Here is an 8804-nt window from a genome sequence, read left to right as displayed (position 1 = left end):
CGCTCAACTGACTGAGCCACCCAGGCGCCCCTAAAAAAATATTTTACATCCGGGTATAGATTTATGGTACACAGATCTTAAGCCTGTAACTCAATGAATTTTGCACATATATCACATAGCCACCACTCAGAGGATTTTGATTTCCAATATTCCTTCCTAGTCGATACCCCCAAGTAACCACTCTCCTGTTATCTATCACTATGGATTAGTTTTGCCTGCTTGTGAATGTTGTCATATGTGTGTGTGAATTTCGTTATAAAAACTATCCTATACATGGGGTGCCTGGGTGGCTCAGTAGATTAAGTGCCTGACTTCGGCTCAGGTCATGATCTCACGGTTTGTGGGTTCGAGCCCTGTGTCAGACTCTGTGCTGACAGCTCAGAGCTGGGAGCCTGTTTTGGATTCTGTGTCTCCCTCTCTTTCTGCCCCTCCCCTGCTGGTGCTCTGTCTCTCTTTCTCTCTCTTTCTCTCTCAAAAATAAATAAAAACATTAAATTAAAAAAAAATAAAAGTTATCCTATTCAGTCTGTTGTATTTGTATTCTTTCACTCATGCTTGTTTGTGAAATTTATCCTTGTTGCCTACAGTTGAAGTTAGTTCATTGTCTTTTCTGCATAGTATTCCAGAGTGTGGTTATACCACAATATACCCTTTCTACTTTTGGTGTGCATTTAGGTTGTTTGCAGTCTTTGGCGATTACAAAAGAATACCTGTGAACATTCTTGTACATGTCTTTTTATTTTTTAAGTTTACTTATTTCTTTTGAGAGATAGAGAGAGAGTGCACACAGGAGGGGCACAGAAAAAGGGAGAGAGATGGAATCTCAGCATGAATCCCAACCCTTTTGCATGAAGGGTTTGGCTTCAATCGGTTCAATGGATGGACAGGTCATGCCTTATTTAGCCCTCAAGGAGTAAGAAAGTCAAAATTGAAGGGGTTTTATAGTGGGTCCTTATATGGCGTTTCTAATTGCAGTTAGGCTTTTTCAATAACTTAAATTACCACTTTATTTCACTTTATTCCATGCTGTCAGCGCAGAGCCTGACGTGGGGCTCGAACTCTTGAACCGTGAGATCATGACCTGAACTGAAATCAAGAGTCAGATGTTTAACCACTGAGCCACCCAGGTGCTCCATGTACATGTCTTTTGGCAGGGATATGCACTCATTTCTCTTGGATACATTCCCAGGCATAGAGTTGCTGGGCTATATATGGTATATGTAGGTTTAGCTTTAGTTTGTTCTACCAAATATTTCTGCCATGTGGTTCTGCCATTTTACATTCCCACCATCAGTTTTTGAGAGTTCCAGTTTTTTCCACATCCTTGCCAACATTTGGATACGTCAGTCTTTAAATGTAAGCTCTTCTGGTCACTGCAGAGTGGTATCGTTTTGTAGTTTCAATTTGCATTTCTCTGATGAGTAATCATGGGGAGCACATCCGTTTGAAAGTGTTTGTGATGGAGGGAGGTTGGGTCATAAACGCAGCACGTATTGCATTTAAGATCCCCCACAAAAGAGTCGTTCTACGGTTTCCTGGAGTTGAACTTTCTAGTGTGGCCACATTCTCAGAGGGATTTGGGATAGACTAATACTGCAAACCTAAATAATGAGTAAGTGGCTTTCAGTGGTCTGAGTAGAGCTAGGGTTTTGGTAGGAAGACGTCACTCTAGGATTTCCTGGGATAATGGATATAAGCTTAGCCAGGAAACCGAAGAGAATTATAACTGGTAGTTTAAGCAGAATAATTTTATTATAATCATGCTTTACTTACCCAGATTCTTCTAGAGTACAATCTATACAGACGGCTCTAGTAAGAAATATCAAATCAGGCCATATATATGTTATTTAGTAAGGTTCATTGGATCTTGATTCAAAGATGAAAACAAGGTACTTTAAAATTTACTGGAAAGTGTTATTTGGCATATGATAAAAACGGAGTTCAACTGTTGGTGAATGGTTCACACAAGTTACCCAAAGGCAGCACTAATATCTGAATGAACTATTTTTTTTAAATGTTAATGTTTACTTATTAATTTTTGAGAGAGAGAGAGAGGCAGAGAGACAGAGAATCCCAAGCAGGCTCCCCACTGTCAACCTGGAGCTCAATGTGGGGTCTCCTGGGATGGGGGGCGCTGGCACTCACAAACCCTGAGATCTTGACCAGAGTTGAAATCAAGGGTCAGACGCTGAACCCACTGAGCCACCCTGGTGCCCCTGAGTGAACTGTTTGGATTCTCAGCCTAGGGTCCAACTTACTACTAGAAGGTATTGACGCAGCACTTGAACTTCTTGATGAGGCTTTGAGATCTCTCCATGTTTTTTTGTTTGTTTTGCTGGTGCTAAAGAAAGCATAGTAAACCCTCTTGTTCTTCTGCCTTAAGCTCATGCTTTTCTCTCAGGAAAACAAGATCGCACACTTGCACGTGTACCAGCTTTGGCAACGATTGTGCTAGTTTTGCAACCTTGAACAAAATGGCTTCACCTTTCAGAGCCCAAGTTTCCTCAGCTGTGCAATAATAACTGGCCCCCAGTTTGTTGTGAGGGTGACAGGAGCTAATGCTTATTTTATTTTATTTTATTTTGCCACGAGGTGTGTTTTAATTTCGTGAATCATGCAAATAATTTGCTATGATATCCCAGGGCAAACTGGAGAATTTGGCAGTCCGACTGGGGGCGGGGGGGGTGGACTCAGAGACCCGCAGGCCGGTGGCATCGGCACGGAGGGCCCGGGTTCACGGTGCAGCTTGTCGCTCGTGTCCATCTTGCAGGTGGCTCTTCTTCCTCCACGACGAGGGTGTCTCAAAGATGACGGGGGTGGGGAAGAAATTTCGCTCCGCTTCTCCTGCTCAATGGTCCCTTTGGTCGGCAGGGTGTTCTTCTCCTGCGTCTCCGTTTTCTTCAGCTTGGTCTTATCCAAGCTGGCGATTTCCCCCATGTCTGGCTTGTCTGCCCTTTTCTTAAAGGGATCCGTGGAGTTCCGCCTCGAGCCCAGCGACTGGTGCTCCCACTCCCGTTGCTGCAGTAAGAGACCTCTTTCTTTTCTTTTTTAATGTTTATTTATTGTTGACAGAGAGAGAGAGAGAGAGACAGAGCATGAGCGGGGCAGGGGCAGAGAGAGAGGGAGATACAGAATCCGAAGCAGGCTCCAGGCTCTGAAGTGTCAGCACAGAGCCTGATTTGGGGCTCGAACTCACAGACCGCGAGATCATTCGAGATCATGACCTGAGCCAAAGTCAGATGCTTGACTGACTGAGCCACCCAGGCGCCTCATCATGAACTAATGTTTAAAACATCACATAGCACAGGGGCACCTGGGTGGCTCAGTCGGTTAAGTGTCTGACTCTTGATTTCAGTTCAGGTCATGATCTCATGGTCATGGGATTGAGCCCTGCATCAGGCTCCGCACTGACAGTGTGGAGCCTGCTTGGGATTCTTTCTCTCCCTCCCTCTCTCTGTACCCCAGCCCCTGCTCGTGCTCTCACTCTCCCTCTCAAAATAAATAAAGAAACTTAAAAACAAAAAGGCACCTGGCACAACTCTTTGCACGAAGTGACAAACTGATGGTGAGTATGTTAAAGTTGCCTGGCATGAGAAAATGAGAGAAGAGCCATTTTCTGTCAGAAGTGGACTTACAATGAAGCAAATGCTGTTTACCCTTCAGGGCCTCACTAGCAGGGAGTCAAAGGAAGATACTTTGTAGTCACAATAAGATATTTTAACTGCAGTTGGCTAGGATCACTTGCTCCCATTTTGACTTGCTTTCTATCGCATGCCCTCCCATCAACTGGCATGGGGGCACTGGAGGCATTTTTGGGTTTCAGTGATGGGAAAGTTGAGTCTGGGAATCTGTTTTGTTTGGGTTTATGGGATACATTTGACTCACACTTCTACACAAGTGAGTTACTGCTCGCTAGCTGTCTTGGTGTTGGAATGACTTCTAGAAAAAGCAGCTCCCACGGTGATTTGCTTAGGTGCGAGGTCAGGGGTGTGGTCAAGCTGCTGAATGTGTGCATTGTACCCAGCGTCAGAGGCATGTGGCTGGGTACTCAACTCGATGTAACTGGTAGAAAATTCCCCCAAGCCCTAGAACTCACATGTTGAAACACTTGATAAAAGCCTTCCCAGTACAGACCACAATCGTAAAAATTTATATGAAGTTATGAGTAAGGAGCCGTGACGTCGAAAGAAGCTTCTCTAATACTTCTCTAATACTGAAGTCCATTCTCTCTATGGAAATTATAAAATAATTGTCATACAAAAAGTTGTTCAAAGGGCATGAAGTGCAAAGAACAGTAAAAAAAAAAGGCTAATAGAAGGTGTGTCAGGAAGTTAATAAAATTACGTTATTTTTCTGGATGTTGACAGTGTTTGTCAGTTTTCAATTCGTTATTTGTTGTGATTTCTTTTCTTATTCCTTGATACACTTGTACTTGTTTTGGGATTCACAAGTTTGCATTTGTTTCTAGAAAGAGCCTTCAAATTGCATAAGCTTCCGAGGCCTGCTACCTGAATCTGTCCATTCGTGAGAATTTCCACCTAGGAACCAGTGACCCAGAAGAACCTTGTTAGACACACCTCAGCTTGAGGCTTTCCTTGGCTTTTAGTTCTGAAGCACCATGAAACTGAGAAACCTGAACCACATAATGGCTGCAGGGATGGGATTTTTAAAAACTTCATTCTATGTAACAGGTGAACATGGGGGGTGGGGGGAAAGAGGGAGGCACACCAAAAGCCGGACTCTAAACTACAGAGAACAAACTGAAGGTTGCTGGAGGGTGTTGAGCTAGATGGGTGATGGGCATTGAGGAGGACACTTGTTATGAGCGCTGGGTTTTGTAAGGAAGTGATGAATCACTAAATCTTATACCTGAAACTGTATGTTAACTAAATGGAATTTAAGTAAAACTTGGAAGAAAAACAATAAACATTTCCTTCTGCTCTCACATTGCTGTAGTTCCTTTTGGCAAGTTGAGTATTGACTTTGCGTTCCTGAAGAGAAAATGCGGGTTCTTAGTCCCCTTCCTTCCCAGTGTAAACACACAGAAGCCTTTGAATCCGGAGATTCCTGACCACACATCGTAAGATGGCAAAGCGTCCATTAGATAAAGGGACCATGCCGCAGAAGTTGTGAGAGAGTACAACAGTATAATCATAGTCACTTTATGGGTAAAGAAACGGAGGCAGGAGAAGGTCCACCTGATTTATCAAGGCTGCAGTGATTGGGATTAAATCCAACTAACTCCTGGATTAGTGAAACGCTATAACTTGCTGTTACCTTGCTACTGATTCACTTCAAAAACAGGAAGAAAGATTTGCCTCGAGCGGGCTTAGATATTGACGTTTCCTTGGCAACAGGTTTGAAGTTAAAAGCAAAATAGCAATTGAACGGATGCGATTTTGTTATAAAATGATAGGCTGTGAAACAGTCGTCTCAGAAGCTCTCTCCCATCCTTTGTTAATTGAAAAAGAGAGGTTCTTGATGTTGGATGTTGCCATGTAGCAGTTATTTTACCAAAATCAGTTTTCTAGGCCCGAAAATCTGAGGCCATTTCCCTTTTGAGCCTCCCTCTGCTTTGGCCCTTTTTACTTTCTCGACGTAAACCAGAGCCATATGTGTAAGTAGCACTGAACACCCACCTCCTTGAGATCTAGTCATCAGTACCTGTCTCTAGTTGCAGGGATTCATTACAGCTTTGTTGCAATTAAATACAGACTAGTATGACCATAAAGTATATTAATAGAATACCCATTTTTTTTTTCTCTAGATACTTTAAATTTCTTGGTTAGGCCAAACCGTTCCAGTAGTACATTCCTTGCATAATTTTGCTTTTTTTTTTTTTTTTTAAGTTTATGTATTTTGAGAGAGAGAGAGAGAGCACAAGCAAGGGAGGGGCAGAGAGAGAGAGAGGGAGAGAGAGTATTCCAAGTAGGCTCCATGCTGTTAGCACAGAGCCCGACATGTGGCTTGACCCCAAGAATTACGAGATCATGACCTGAGCTGACATCAAGAGTCAGACACTTAACCAACTGATTCACCAAGGTGCCCCTAATTTTGCTTTTTAAAAACGATGCTTTTCTTGAAATGCTTTGGTTATAGGCCATCCATTTCCTTTGAGAGATGCTGTAATATATAACCCCCCAGAACCTGTAGAAATATTATTTGCTGCAGTTTTGCGAGTCACAGTGTGGTCTGCACCAACGACATGAGTATCTCTGGAGAGCTGGTTAGAAACCCCAAGACCCACCCCAGATCTGTGGAATCAAAATCTGTAGCTTAAAATCCCCAGGTGGTTTATATGCTCACTGAAAAATGAGATGCACTGTGCTTCACTGCTTGCTCTATTTTCTTGACGACTTACGCGGAAAACTTATTTCAGATATGACCTAGCAGTTCAGTTCCTGGGTCTGGGGTAATAAAGAGTTTGCTCGACCCGAGACTGCCAGTCCCACGTATTGGTTAGGTGCTTTGGGGAAATTTATTTAATTTCCCTAAGGCATAGTTTCTTCTCTATAAAATGCAGACCACGATAGTACCTATTGCATGAAGTTTCTATGATCACCAAGCAAGAAAATACATATAAATTAATTAAGCCCCATATTCTAATCGCAAATGATAAGCAATAAAGGTTAGCTAGTCTTATTCCTGCTATCAGAAATTAAATTAAATTAAATTTCATTATTTTTTTTTAATGCTTATTTATTTTGAGAGAGAGAGGGAGAGGGAGAGGGTGTGTGTGGGAGCTGGGGAGGAGCAGAGAGAAGGAGAGAAAATCCCAAACAGGCTTCACACAGAGCATGGAGCCTAACATGGGGTTTGATCTCACAAAAGCGAGATCATGAACTGAGCCAAGACGGTGACCTGAGCTGATATCAAGAGTCGGATGCTTAACCTACTGAGCCATCCAGGTGCCCTTAAGTTTCATTTTTTTAAATTGAATAGTTGTTTTGTCTTATGGAATCATAACTGATGATTTGGGGAGGGGGAGTTTAGAAAGTATAGAAAATATGAAGCCAAATTTATAGCCCTTTCCAGTAGGCATTCAACTTTTTGACTGGCTTTACTCCGACTTCATCTTATTTTTTATACATTTCTTTCTTCATTCCAATTTCCTCAGAGTTTTACATTTCGTTCTGTTTACCATAGTATCTTTGTAAGCCACGTCAAAATTGTTTGATATTGAGGTGTGACATGAAAAGAGCCATCATAATTACAAATTTGTTATCCCACAACTTTCACTCTAAATTGCATTGGCAGCCTTGTCTTATTTTTCTTCTCTACCAACTCCTTGCTGGAGTTATATTAGTTAACCTAGTGACCCTGAAAGGCAGGGATGCTTAAAACAATTTTTAAAGGGATGTAGTTGTCCTCACACAACCTTCTTTTTCACCACCCTATCTCCACTATTTGTATCTGACATACAATGGGTGCAAAATACGTTTACTGAGCGGATAATTAGGTACAAATTTATGTCTTAATGTCACTTAGAGATTTATATCTTTTCATGTTTGCTATTAAATTCAAACCTGGAATGGGTTTCCATCCTCTTTTGACTTGTCCAGTACATAAGACTCAGGTCAAATGCCACCCTCACCAGGAAGTCTTCCTGGACCCTTCAGCCCAGACAGGGGGGACTCTGTCTCCTAAAAACTATGGAATTCACTCGTCTTACTCAGCTGGCACTTGAATTCCTCCTTGTAGCTCTCCTCAAATGAGAGCACCAGCTTTAGAATCAAGAAGTCATGGGTCCAATCCTATTTGGGCTACTTACCAGCTATGTGACTTAAGGAACGTTAGTTTCTCTAGGGCTGTTCTCTCACCTGTAAAATGGGGAGAATGGGGTATTGTATTATTACAATAGATACAATAGATAATGTGGATGATTAGCACGTTTCTTGGATATATGGTCACAGTCGTCTTTTTTCACAAATTAAATTCAGTTACCTTCTCTTGTGGACTCAGCAGGAAATTATTACAGGGCTCTGAGTGAAGTCTTATTCCTATTACTCTTGAGGATTCTTTTTGGCTGGGGCTCCCATGGTTGACACAAGCTACCAGGATGCGTCTATTGATGATTAGTGGCGAATGTAGTTGTGATTAAATGTCTAGGTTTCATGTCTGGATTTCATGACTCGTCAGGGTGGTAGAGGAGGAAGGTAAGAAATATTTCCTGTTACCCAGGGAATGAGGTACAATACAGGGTCCCTTTTGTTGTTGTTGAATTTACCCTCTTTTTATTCTATAGCATAACTTTTCTTTTTCTGCAATTCTTTTCCTAAGAATACATTACGGATGCCAGAATTAATTTCTTTCCAAGTGAATGCTGTGGATATTTTTTTTTCTTTTGTCATTTTTTAAAATAATCCCGAACTTCTTTGAGCTCTGTGCAGGGACATATTTTCAAGGTTCTGAAATGCAAAACGCATGAGAGTCAAATGAACAAATCTTTGGGTCTCTGAATTCTGAAAACGTGATAAATTAAGCCCATTCTCTTATTAGAGACTATACAAAGGTATCACATGAGATGTGATACACAAAATCCTTGGGGATATGGATACAGTCTACTATAAAATTGATCTGTATATATTCAGAAATTTTTCTTACGAATACATATGTAATTAAAGAAGAATGCTTTGAACAACACAAAAGCTGGCACATCACATCAGGGCAGTATGCTCATTTTATATTTCCTATAGGTTTCTAACTATTCTGGTTCTCCCTATGGCGGCTGGGGAGACTTTTGAGATCAAGTCTGATCATCTTACTTTCCGACTAAAGTCCAACTGGCTCCTTGTCGCCTACAG

This window comes from Felis catus, chromosome B1 (assembly GCF_018350175.1).
Source record: "Felis catus isolate Fca126 chromosome B1, F.catus_Fca126_mat1.0, whole genome shotgun sequence".
NCBI lineage: Eukaryota > Metazoa > Chordata > Mammalia > Carnivora > Felidae > Felis > Felis catus.
The sequence above is the reverse complement of the archived record's forward strand: the minus strand, read 5'-3'. Positions refer to the sequence as shown.